Source organism: Triticum dicoccoides, chromosome 3A (assembly GCF_002162155.2).
Source record: "Triticum dicoccoides isolate Atlit2015 ecotype Zavitan chromosome 3A, WEW_v2.0, whole genome shotgun sequence".
In the NCBI taxonomy this organism is placed as follows: domain Eukaryota; kingdom Viridiplantae; phylum Streptophyta; class Magnoliopsida; order Poales; family Poaceae; genus Triticum; species Triticum dicoccoides.
In genome coordinates this window covers 400654009-400667961 of record NC_041384.1, presented here as the reverse complement: position 1 = coordinate 400667961, position 13953 = coordinate 400654009, and positions in this window count along the sequence as shown.

Here is a 13953-nt window from a genome sequence, read left to right as displayed (position 1 = left end):
TCGGAGGTTGAAGCTGTCCGCACCATCCCAGCTGGCTCTGTGGTCAAGTTCATCAAGGGCCCCATGAGCCGTTTTGGGGTCCCCAACTGCATCATCAGCGATAACGGCTTGTAGTCCACTAGTAATCCTTTCAAGTCATATTGTGCTAACCTTGGAACGCAGATCTGCTATGCCTCAGTAGCAAACCCCAGGAGCAATGGCCAGGCCAAACGCGCCAACACAGAGATCCTGAGGGGTCTCAAGACCAGGACCTTCAGGAAGAAGCTCGAAGCCTGCGGCAGGGGCTGGCATGACGAGCTCCAGTCCGTGTTGTGGTCGATCCGCACCACCACCACCAAGCCAACGGGCGAAACCCCGTTCTTCCTCGTCTATGGAGCAGAAGCAGTCCCCCCTCACGAGGCCAAGCATCGCTCCGCACGGGTCCTGGCGTTTGGTGAGACGCAACAGGATGCCACGCGGGGGATGGACCTCGTGCTGGGGGACGAACGTCACCGCGAAGCTGCACTATGGGCGACAAGATACCAGCAGGCTTCGCGGCGGTACCACTGTCGCTGCATCCGCTCCAGGACTCTTGAGGTGGGTGACCTCGTCCTGAGGCGGGTGCTCTCCAGGGAGGGGCTGCATAAGCTCTCACCCATGTGGGAGGGCCCGTTCAAGGTCGTCCACGTCTCCAGGACTGGCGTTGCGCGCCTGGAAACGCAGGACGGGGTATCCATCCATAACGCCTTGAACATCCAACACCTCTGGAAGTTCTACCCAGAAGAAAGGCCCAGCGCCTGTGAAGAAGGCCTGATACGTCTCCAACATATCTATAATTTTTGATTGCTCCATGCTATATTATCTACTGTTTTGGACTATATTGGGCTTTATTTTCCACTTTTATATTATTTTTGGGACTAACCTATTAACTGGAGGCCCAGCCCAGAATTGCTGTTTTTTTTGCCTATTTCAGTGTTTTGGATAAACAGAATATCAAACGGAGTCCAAACGGAATAAAATCTTCGGGAAAATGATTTTCTCACCGAACGTGATCCAGGAGACTTGGACCCTGCTCCAAGGAACAAAAGAGGCGGTCACGAGGGTGGGGGGCGCCCCCTAGGGCGCGCCCCCTGCCTCGTGGGCCCCTCATTGCTCCTCCGGCGTACTTCTTCCTCCTATATATACACACGTACCCCCAAACGATCAGAATAGGAGCCAAAAACCTAATTCCATCGCTGCAACTTTTTGTATCCACGAGATCCCATCTTGGGGCCTGTTCCGGAGCTCTGCCAGAAGAGGGTCGTCATCACGGAGGGCTTCTACATCATCCTAGCCTCTCCGATGTAGTGTGAGTAGTTTACCTCAGACCTTCGGGTCCATATTTAGTAGCTAGATGGCTTCTTCTCTCTATTTGAATCTCAATACAAAGTTCTCCCCCTCTCTTGTGGAGATCTATTCGATGTAATCTTCTTTTTGCGGTGTATTTGTTGAGACCGATGAATTGTGGGTTTATGATCAAGTCAATCGATTAATAATATTTGAATCTTCTCTGAATTCTTTTATGTATGATTGGTTATCTTTGCAAGTCTCTTCGAGTTATCCATTTGGTTTGGCCAACTAGATTGGTAGTTCCTGCCATGGGAGAAATGCTTAGCTTTGGGTTCGATCTTGCGGTGTCCTTACCCAGTGACAGAAGGGGCAGCAAGGCACGTATTGTATCGTTGCCATCGAGGATAACAAGATGGGGTTTATTTCATATTGCATGAATTTATCTCTCTACATCATGTCATATTGCTTAAGGCGTTACTCTGTTTTTAACTTAATACTCTAGATGCATGTTGGATAGCGGTCGATGAGTGGAGTAATAGTAGTAGATGCAGAATTGTTTCGATCTACTTGTCATAGATGTGATTCCTATCTACATGATCATGCCTAGATATTCTCATAACTATGCTCAATTCTGTCAATTGCTCAACAGTAATTTGTTCACCCACCGTAGAATACTTATGCTCTTGAGAGAAGCCACTAGTGAAACCTTTGGCCCCCGGGTCTATTCTCATCATATCAATCTCCATCACTTTAATCTTGCTTTGATTTTTACTTTGCTTTTACTTTTTACTTTGCATCTTTATACCAAAAATATTATATCTGACAGATCTCACTCTCGTAAGTGACAGTGAAGGGATTGACAACCCCTAATTGCGTTGGTTGTGAGTAGCTATCATTTTGTGCAGGTACGAGGGACTTGAGCGTGGCCTCCTACTGGATTGATACCTTGGTTCTCAAAAACTGAGGGAAATACTTACGCTACTCTGCTGCATCATCCCTTCCTCTTCGGGGAAAACCAACGCAAGCTCAAGACGTAGAAAGAAGGATTTCTGGCGCCGTTGCCAGGGAGTCTACACAAAAAGTCAACATACCAAGTACCCATCACAATCCCTATCTCTCGCATTACATTATTTGCCATTTGCCTCTCATTTTCCTCTCCCCCAAGTCACCCTTGCCATTTTATTCGCTCTCTCTCTCTCTATCCTCCCTCTCTATTTCCCTTTTTTGCCCGCTTGCCTTTTTGTTTGCTCGTATGTTAGATTGCTTGTTTGTCGCGATGGCTCAATATACTACCAAATTGTGTGACTTCACCAATACCAATAATAATGATTTCCTTAGCACTCTGATTTCTCCTCTTACTGATGCAGAATCTTGTGAAGTTAATGCAGCTTTGTTGAATCTTGTTATGAAAGATCAATTCACCGGCCTTCCTAGTGAAGATGCCGCTACTCATCTGAATAGCTTCGTTGATTTATGTGATATGCAAAAGAAAAAAGATGTCAATAATGATGTCGTTAAATTGAAGCTATTTCCTTTTTCGCTTAGAGATCGTGCTAAAGCTTGGTTTTCGTCTTTGCCTAAGAATATGGAACAAGTGCAAAGATGCTTTTATCTCTAAGTATTTTCCTCCCGCTAAGATCATCTCTCTTAGAAACGATATTATGAACTTTAAACAACTTGATCATGAACATGTTGCACAAGCTTGGGAGAGAATGAAATTAATGATACATAATTGCCCTACTCATGGTATGAATTTGTGGATGATCATACAAAAATTTTATGCTGGATTGAATTTTGCTTCTAGGAATCTTTTAGATTCGGCCGCGAGAGGCAATTTTATGGAAATCACTTTAGGAGATGCTACTAAACTCCTAGATAATATTATGTTTAATTATTCTCAATGGCATACTGAAAGATCTTCTAATAAAAAAGTACATGTGATAGAAGAAATCAATGTTTTGAGTGGAAAGATGGATGAACTTATGAAATTATTTGCTACTAAGAGTTTTTCTTCTGATCCTAATGATATGCCTTTGTCTACTTTGATTGAGAATAACAATGAATCTATGGATGTGAATTTTGTTGGTAGGAATAATTTTGGTAACAACGCTTATAGAGGGAATTTTAATCCTAGGCCATATCCTGGCAATCCTTCTAATAATTATGGGAATTCCTACAACAACTCTTATGGAAATTATAATAAGATGCCCTCTGAATTTGAGACTAGTGTTAAAGATTTTATGAATTCACAAAAGAATTTTAATGCTTTGCTTGAGGAGAAATTGCTTAAAGTTGACAATTTGGCTAGGAACGTTGATATAATTTCTCTTGAGGTTGATTCTTTAAAGCTTAGATCTATTCCTCCTAAGCATGATATCAATGAGTCTCTCAAAACCATGAGAATTTCCATTGATGAGTGCAAGGAAAGAACCGCTAGGATGCGTGCTTCCAAAGATGCCTTTATTAAAGCGTGTTCCTCCAATTCCTATGAAAATCAAGATGAAGATCTAAAAGTTATTGATGTGTCCCCAATTAAATCTTTGTTATGCAATATGAATCTTGATGAAACTGAATATGATCTTCCTTTACCTAGAAGGCGTTCTAGAAATTCAGAGTATTTAGATCTTAATGATGAAATTGATGAAAGTGGGATTGAAAGAAATAAAAATCTAGATGTTGCTAAACCCACTATATTGGATGTCAAGGAATTTAATTATGAAAGTTTCTCTTTAATTGATTGTATTTCCTTTTTGCAATCCGTGCTAAATTCTCCACATGCTTATAGTCGAAATAAAGCCTTCACCGAACATGTTGTTGATGCCTTGATGCAATCTTATGAAGAAAAATTTGATTTGAAAGTTTCTATCCCTAGAAACTCTATTATGAGTGGGAACCAACTATTAAAATTAAAATTAAAGATCATGAGTTTTATGCTTTGTGTGATTTGGGTGCTAATGTCTCTACTATTCCCAAGACTTTGTGTGATTTGCTAGATTTCCGTAATTTTGATGATTGCTCTTTAAACTTGCATCTTGCGGATTCCACTATTAAGAAACCTATGGGAAGGATTAATGATGTTCTTATTGTTGCAAATAGGAATTATGTGCCTGTAGATTTCATTGTTCTTGATATAGATTGCAATCCTTCTTGCCCTATTATTCTTGGTAGACCTTTCCTTAGAACGGTTGGTGCGATTATTGATATGAAGGAAGGGAATATTAGATTTCAGTTTCCATTAAAAAGGGCATGGAACACTTTCCTAGAAAGAAAATAAAATTACCATATGAAACTATCTGAGAGCCACTTATGGATTGCCTACCAAAGATGGCAATACCTAGATCTATCCTCGCTTTTATGCCTAGCTAGGGGCGTTAAACGATAGCGCTTGTTGGGAGGCAACCCAATTTTATTTTTATTCCTTGATTTTTTATCATGTTTAGTAATCAATAAATTATTTAGCCTCTGTTTTGGTTGTGTTTTTTGTGTTTAATTAGTGTTTGTGCCAAGTAGAACCGTTGGGAAGACTTGGGGAAAGTCTTGTTGAACTTGCTATAAAAAACAGAAACTTCAGCGCTCACAAGAACTGCTGTCATTTTTATTTGAAGAGTGATATTTAGTTAATTATTTTTGAAGATGATTAATATATAAATTCCTCACGTCCAGCAATTTATTTTAGAATTTTTGGGGTTCCAGATCTTGCGCTAGCTACAGATTACTACAGACTGTTCTGTTTTTGACAGATTCTGTTTTTCGTGTGTTGTTTGCTTATTTTGATGAATCTATGGTTAATAAAATAGTTTATAATCCATAGAGAAGTTGGAATACATTAGGTTTAACACAAATATATATAAATAATGAGTTCATTACAGTACCTTGAAGTGGTCTTTTGTTTTCTTTCGCTAACGGAGATCACGAGTTTTCTATTTTGAGTTTTGTGTTGTGAAGTTTTCAAGTTTTGGGTGAATTCTTTTGATGGATCATGGAATAAGGAGTGGCAAGATCCTAATCTTGGGGATGCCCATGGAACCCCCAAGATAATCCAAGGAGACCAAAAAGTCAAAGCTAGGGGATGCCCCGGAAGGCATCCCCTCTTTCGTCCACTTCCATCGGTAATTTACTTGCAGCTATATTTTTATTCACCAACATGATATGTGTTTTGCTTGGAGCGTCTTGTATTATTTGTGTCTTTGTGTTTTAGTATGCCACAATCATCCTTGCTGTACACACCTTTTGATAGAGCCATACATGAATTAAAATTTGATAGAATACTCTATGTGCTTCACTTATATCTTTTGAGCTATGTAGTTTTGCTCTATGTGCTTCACTTATATCTTCTTGAGCTAAGTAATTCTGCTCTATGTGCTTCACTTAGATTTTTTTTGAGCACAGTGGTGGATTTGTTTTGAAGAAACTATTGATCTCTCATGCTTCACTTAAATTATTTTGGGAGTCTCTTAATAGCATGGTAATTTGCTTAATAATAATATGCTTGGTATTCAAGATTTGTGAAACTTTCTTTTGAGTGTGTTGAATACTAAGAAAAGATTGAAGCATGATAATTGTTTTGAGATATGGAGGTGATAATATTAAAGTCATGCTAGTTGAGTAGTTGTGAATTTAAAGAATACTTGTGTTAAAGTTTGTGATTCCCGTAGCATGCACGTATGGTGAACCGTTATGTGACGAAGTCGGAGCATGATTTATTTATCGATTGTCTTCCTTATGAGTGGCGGTCGGGGATGAGCGATGGTCTTTTCCTACCAATCTATCCCTCTAGGAGCATGCGCGTAATACTTTGCTTTGATAACTTCTAGATTTTTGCAATAAGTATATGAGTTCTTTATGACTAATGTTGAGTCCATGGATTATACGCACTCTCACCCTTCCACCTTTGCTAGCCTCTCTAATACTTCGCACCTTTCGCCGGTATCATACACCTACCATATACCTTCCTCAAAACAGCCACCATACCTACCTATTATGGCATTTCCATAGCCATCCCGAGATATATTGCCATGCAACTTTCCACCACCTAGTTCATCATGACACATTCATCATTGTCATATTGCTTAGCATGATCATGTAGTTGACATAGTATTTGTGGCAAAGTCATCGTTCATAATTTCTTCATACTTGTCACTCTTGATTCATTGCATATCCCGGTACACCACCGGAGGCATCCATATAGAGTCATACTTTGTTTTAGAATCGAGTTGTAATCATTGAGTTGTAAATAAATAAAAGTGTGATGATCATCATTCAATAGAGAATTGTCCCAATAAAAAAAAGAGAAAGGCCAAAGAAAAAAAAGAAGACCCAAAAAAAGAAAATATATAAAAAGGGGCAATGCTACTATCCTTTTTCTCCACACTTGTTCTTCAAAGTAGCACCATGATATAGCGAGTCTGATATATTGTGCTTCAAAGTAGCACCATGTTCTTCATATAGAGAGTCTCATATGTTGTCACTTTCATACACTAGTGGGAATTTTACATTATAGAACTTGGCTTGTATATTCCAATGATGGGCTTCCTCAAATTGCCCTAGGTCTTGAGAAAGCAAGTTGGATGCACACCCACTAGTTTCTTTTGTTGAGCTTTCATACATTTATAGCTCTAGTGCATCCGTTGCATGGCAATCCCTACTCACTCACATTGATATCTATTCATGCGCATCTCCATAGCCCATTGATATGCCTAGTTGATGTGAGACTATCTTCCCCTCCTTTTTGTCTTCTCCACAACCACCATTCTATTCCACCTATAGTGCTATATCCATGGCTCACGCTCATGTATTGCGTGAAGATTGAAAAAGTTTTGAAAAACTTAAGAGTATGAAACAATTGCTTGGCCTGTCATCGGGGTTGTGCGTGAATTAAATACTTTGTGTGGTGAAGATGGAGCATAGCCAGACTATATGATTTTGTAGGGATAACTTTCTTTGGCCATGTTATTTTGAGAAGACATAATTGCTTTGTTAGTATGCTTGAAGTATTATTATTTTTATGTCAATATAAACTTTTGTCTTGAATCTTTCTAATCTGAATATTCATACCACAATTAAGAAGATTTGCATTGAAATTATGCCAAGTAGCACTCCACATCAAAAATTCTCTTTTTATCATTTACCTACTCGAGGACGAGCAGGAATTAAGCTTGGGGATGCCTGATACGTCTCCAACGTATCTATAATTTTTGATTGCTCCATGCTATATTATCTACTGTTTTGGACTATATTGGGCTTTATTTACCACTTTTATATTATTTTTGGGACTAACCTATTAACCAGAGGCCCAGCCCAGAATTGCTGGTTTTTTGCCTATTTTAGTGTTTCGGATAAATAGAATATCAAATGGAGTCCAAATGGAATAAAATCTTTGGGAATGTGATTTTCTCACCGAACGTGATCCAGGAGATTTAGACCCTGCTCCAAGGAACAAAAGAGGCGGTCACGAGGGTGGGGGGCACGCGCCCCCCCCCCTAGGGCGCGCCCCCTGCCTCGTGGGCCCCTCGTTGCTCCTCCGGCGTACTTCTTCCTCCTATATATACACACGTACCCCCAAACGATCAAAACAGGAGCCAAAAACCTAATTCCACTGCCGAAACTTTCTGTATCCACGAGATCCCATCTTGGGGCCTGTTCCGGAGCTCCGCCAGAAGAGGGCCGTCATCACGGAGGGCTTCTACATCATCCTAGCCTCTCCGATGAAGTGTGAGTAGTTTACCTCAGACCTTCGGGTCCATAGTTAGTAGCTAGATGGCTTCTTCTCTCTCTTTTAATCTCAATACAAAGTTCTCCCCCTCTCTTGTGGAGATCATTCGATGTAATCTTCTTTTTGCGGTGTGTTTGTTGAGACCGATGAATTGTGGGTTTATGATCAAGTCTATCTATGAATAATATTTGAATCTTCTCTGAATTCTTTTATGTATGATTGGTTATCTTTGCAAGTCTCTTCGAATTATCTGTTTGGTTTGGCCAACTAGATTGGTAGTTCTTGCCATGGGAGAAGTGCTTAGCTTTGGGTTCGATCTTGCGGTGTCCTTACCCAGTGACAGAAGGGGCAACAAGGCACGTATTGTATCGTTGCCATCGAGGATAACAAGATGGGGTCTATTTCATATTGCATGAATTTATCTCTCTACATCATGTCATCTTGCTTAAGGTGTTACTCTGTTTTTAACATAATACTCTAGATGCATGCTGGATAGCGGTCGATGAGTGGAGTAATAGTAGTGATGCAGAATCGTTTCGATCTACTTGTCATAGACGTGATGCCTATCTACATGATCATGCCTAGATATTCTCATAACTGTGCTCAATTCTATCAATTGCTCAGCAGTAATTTGTTCACCCACCGTAGAATACTTATGCTCTTGAGAGAAGCCACTAGTGAACCCTATGGCCCCTGGGTCTATTCTCATCATATCAATCTCCATCACTTTAATCTTGCTTTGCTTTTTTACTTTACTTTTACTTTTTACTTTGCATCTTTATACCAAAAATACCAAAAATATTATATCTATCAGATCTCACTCTCGTAAGTGACCGTGAAGGGATTGACAACCCCTAATTGCGTTGGTTGCGAGTAGCTATCGTTTTGTGCAGGTACGAGGGACTTGAGCGTGGACTCCTACTGGATTGATACCTTGCTTCTCAAAAACTGAGGGAAATACTTACGCTACTCTGCTGCATCATCCCTTCCTCTTCGGGGAAAACCAATGCAAGCTCAAGACGTAGCAAGGCCCGGTGCCTGTGAAGAACGACCCAGTGCCTGTGAAGCAGGGGCCCCGTGCCTGTGAAGAATCGCCACCCGTGACACTCTCACGTAATAATGAATGGGGCTGTACATGCCCCGGAGCCTCAGGAGTGCCGCCCTTGGGCCTCGGGGGCTCCCTCCCATGCCGAGTGGCAGCACTTAATTCCGCACTGGTGAGAAGACGTCGAAGACCAGACTAGGCGCCGGACGCGGCTTTTCATTTGCTTTCCGATGTTGGCTCGCCCCTCTTTTCATTGAAATTTGTTTTATGGTATCTCTTGTTGGTCCCGTTTTAGCGCTTTCTGCCTCTGTTTCTGCCTTCGCCTCTTTGGTCGACCTATACTCTCCCTCGCGTCCCTCGCGACGGGGCTGAACAGGTACCTTTGTGAGCTTCCTCCTTCTATCTTTTCGCGAGGCACCCTCGTTCGAGCCCACAAGTTGGCGCACCTCTCCTAATCCGTGCCCCACAGGTATCGCGGCGCAAAGCGCCGGGTCAAGGCCAGCGGCGCCTATGACCAAGCCTGGGGTGAACGATAAACCTCTTGATGATTTTTTTGCAGTTCCTAAGCGCATATCAGGTCAAGGAGGACTCGACGGGTACTAGGAAGCAAGTGCCTCGTGAGGAGGAGGCCAGTCAAAACAAGTCGAGCTAAGTTATCCCTACATAAAACGACGATGTTGCGACACAGCACAGGAACGGCAAACATAACATAACAATTGAGATCATAGTTCGATACATGCCCCTCCGGGGCCCGTTCTGGTTTCTTTCTGATGCAGGCAGGAAAAGAAGAACAAAATAGAAGCGGCGCCTACAGCGGTCCACGGGGGCAGGCCCTAGCGCCTTCCTGAGCTCAGCCGAACCCCTCCTCGCGCTTCACGGAGGCACGGCGACGAGACGACCCGCCACTGTCTTTGAAGCGGGCATGACGGCGTGGCGGCTTGTCGTAGCCGCCACTGCTAGAGTTCTCGCTGGGGCAAGAGCTGTCATAGCCGGACGAGACGCGGTCGGCACCAAGGGCGGGCTTGCCCTCATCCTCGTCGCGGCCGTCGCCAACGCCGAGAACCTCCTCGCCGTCGTTCACCTCGGGGCAGCACCTGGCGCGGCGACCATCTTCCCCAAGCACCCTAACATAGAGGGTCGCATCGCCGTCGTACTAGAAGTGGAGGGTGCACCGCCTGCCTAGGCCGCACACGCGGGTGAATGTCTGCCAACCGCGGGCCAGAGCTATATTGCCCGCGATGGAGATGTCAGATCACGGGTTCTGGCAGACCCTTGAGGTTCGAACTCTGGGGTGCGCGCAAAGTTCTTTCCCTCCTACCGATCTACGCCCTAGCTCGCTAAAGTCTCGTGGACGAACTCGACGCACTCGCAACACAAAGACACCAGGTTTATACTGGTTTGGGCCACCGATGTGGTGTAATACCCTACTCCAGTGTGGTGGTGGTGGATTGCCTCTTGGGCTGATGAAGAACAGTACAAGGGGAAGAACAACCTCCTGAGGTTGAGGTGTTCTTGTGCTTGGTGTGGCTAAGGGTCAGGGTGAGCTGCCTCTAAATCCGTCCCCTCCTACGGTGGTGGCTAGTTCTTCTTATACAGGCCCTGGTCCTCTCCCCAAATATTGAGTGGGAAGGGAGCCAACAACGGCGGCCAATTTGAAAGGGGACAGCTAGTACAAGCTATCCTGACAAAAGGTGGTCTTCGCCTGCCAAAGGTTCTGGTGGTGACGCCGTCCTGGGCTCCATGGTGACCTCCGTCCTGCCATCCTTCTAGTCTTGGTCTCGTTGCACCGATATGAAAACCTTTGCCTGATGCCTCAGTACTCCGCGCCTGCGCTTACCCCCTTGGCACCAAAGAGGAAACAAGGACACTGCGCGCGCTGGCGCCCGCCTGGTGTCGATCTTCATGGCTCACATCACGAGAGCCTCGCGAGGTTCGCCCCGCCTTGATATCTCCGCTCCTCATGAGGCAGCCTGGTGAGGCCGCTCATGAGGAGGTCTTGCGTCATCCGCCTCGTGAGGCTTGACCCCTCGCGAGGGTCTTGAATGCCTTGTTGATGATGATGGGCCGTACAGACCTGCCAGCACAACCACTCCATGGGCCGCAGGTAGGCAAGTCTGGGGACCCCCGTTCCTAGAACACCGACAGTATCCCCCGGGCCCAAGGCGTGCTCGGGCTTGGCTTCGAGGCAAAGCCAAAGGATCAAGCGCGGAGCGCCGCGGGCCCCAAAAGCTTGCGTCCTCGGTTGACGCGTGGCAGTTGATTGGCCGTGGGCGTCTCCACTTCCCCACGCCGCCTCGGCAACTACTCGATTTGACAAAAAGGCTGGCGCGGATATCGTTTGCCTTCATTGCTTCTTCCTGGCCTTGCTCCAGATCCCCTTTCCTGCTTCTTGCTGCCGGAACTTCCAGATCCGCTTCAACTTCGCTCCGCATCGGCGACCAATGGCGCCGCGCAAGGTCAAGTCCTCCTCGGCGCCGGCCTGGTTCGAGCCAGCCCTCGATGTGCCCAACGGCACGGAGAAGAACCTTGCCGCCACACGCTTGCTGATGGTGGGGGCGAGCAATGAATGGGGGAAGACGGGGCTTCAACTTGCCTCCGATGCGCCAGAGCCTGAGGGAGGCACCTTCTTCCCCTTCTTCTCGAGCAGCATCGCCGCCAGGTTGGTTCCCCCCTTCTCCGACTTCTTTTATGAGGTCCTCGACCACTACGGGCTGTAGGCGTTGCACCTCCACCCCAACTCTATCCTCCTCCTGTCCATCTTTGCCTACTATTGCGAGGCGTACCTGGGTGTGATGTCGTCTGTGGCACTTCTATGCCACTTCTTCTTCCTTCACGTCAGCGATGGACACGTCTCCGGGTGCGCCAACTTCGGCGCATCCGGCAAGGCCAACTCAATCTCGAGCACCGGGAAGAGAACCAACAACATTCGGGCCAAATGGGTCATGATGGACACTAAGTGCACCCACCCATGCTTGGCACTGCCAAAGGAGGCGCCCCAGTCTGACAAGGGGTGGCCCTGTGCAGAGCTTACTGATGAGCGGGCATCGTCGGTGCTGGAGCATATGCAGACCGACTTGAAGCCAGGCAATGCGAAGGCGGCCAAGGTGACTGGGGTTATGCTCCTGAGGGAGTTCTTGACGCTGCGCGTTGCTCCACTCCAGGCGCGCACGCTCCCCTTGTGGAAGCTTGGAGATGAAGCAAACAAGGTTCGTCTAAGCCCGGTGGCCCTGCCTGATGACGAGCTGACTGCGGTTCTGTGCCTCTTGGTTGGGGGCAACCAAGAGTACCCGCCGAGCGCCTTTCTTCCTTTCTTCCATCGCAAGGACTGGGAGCAATTTGTTGCTTCTAGGCCAACCTTTGACGCGCGCGGGCTGGTGCAGCCGACGCTCGCTGGGGCCTCTACAACGCCGAAGCCGGTGGAGGTGTCTTCTGATGAGTCCCGCGAGGAGGAAGAGGAGGAGGAGGGCTCGGAGGAGATCCCCGAGGGAATGGGGGAGAATTCCCCCTTGAGCAAGGCCGACATCCTCCGCGCCCTACCAGACAATGCCGAGGTCACTGCCCGCCAGGAGGCGAGGGTGCTGCCCCTCATCCTGACAAGGGGTAGATCGTCGCTGGTCTCTCGAGATGCTACCTCCGACGTGGTACCGCTTGGGGCCGGCTGAGGAGGTCCCGACTGCTCCAAAAGCCGCAGTCTCCGAGGCCCTGGTGACGGCGTCGCCTCCTCCTTCTGCCGTGCCTCCATTCCCAGGTTCTTCTGCCTCTGCTGCTGTCCTGGAGCGTGCTCTTTTGGAGATGACCCAGTTGCAGGCAGATCTCCTGAGCAAGGACCCGCGCCTGGTGGCTGGGCGCCTGGAGCTGGCCTCTGGCTGGCTTCACTCCGACTTGGCAGTTCGCGCGACACTGAACTAGGCCGCGGCGTCTTCTGAGAAGGAGAAGCAGAGCACTGCCAATGCTGCAGCCGATCATGATGCGGCACTGAAGGACGCTAAGGCCGCCCGCGACCGCTGCAGAGAGCTGGAGGACGAGCTGAAGAGCCTGCGCGAACGGCATGCCGAAGAAGCATGTGGCCGCCAGGTGCAGGAAGAGAAGATGAAAGCCCGGGAGGTCACTGTCAAGAATCGTGATGCTGCGCTGGGGGAGTTGGAGAAGATGCAGGTCGCTAAGCGCAGCCGGCTGGAAGAGCTGGATCGGAAGGTGAAAGCGAGGGAGCCGATCTTGATGCCAAGGCACGGGTTCTGGCCGAAGACCGTGTGGCCTTTGCCGATCTCGAGGAGAGGTCTCGCGTGGCACTGAAGAGACTCTACGAGCACGGCTTGGAGAGGCCGCTGACCACCGATGAGGATGGCCCCGCCCTGCTGCTTTCTCTCTTGGTGAAGGCGCTCGAGGAAGTCGTGGATGGCATTGGTCCTATGGTAGAGGCAGGAGCTCGCGTCCTGTCTTCAGCTGCATTGACTCGTGTCTTCAGCCATACGCACCTTTGCGACCCCAGCGCTTGTCTTGACGAGCTGCTAGAGCCTGTGGCTGATGATCTCTGCGTAGCCGTCGCCGCAGCCGTGCAAGGTCAGGTGGAATCCCTGCTGAAGAAGTTACGTGGCTTTGCCTCCGCACCCTTGTCTGGCGATGCCGCAGATCCTGCGGCTGGTGGTGCAGGTGTAGGCGATGTTACCCAAGGAGGGGCGCCTGCAGGTGTCCAGGGGTGACCTGCGGCTACTCTCCTGTTTCATTCCTGTAATATGCATCAGGCCTCGTGGAGGCGTTAAACATTCATTTGGTATTGTGAGGACAATATGTTTTGTAATATTTTCTTTGAGATATTGCAATTTTCTTCCTATCCGCTTTGTGTTCTGCGTCAGTAGAGCCCGGCCCCGCGCATACCTCAACCGCCATT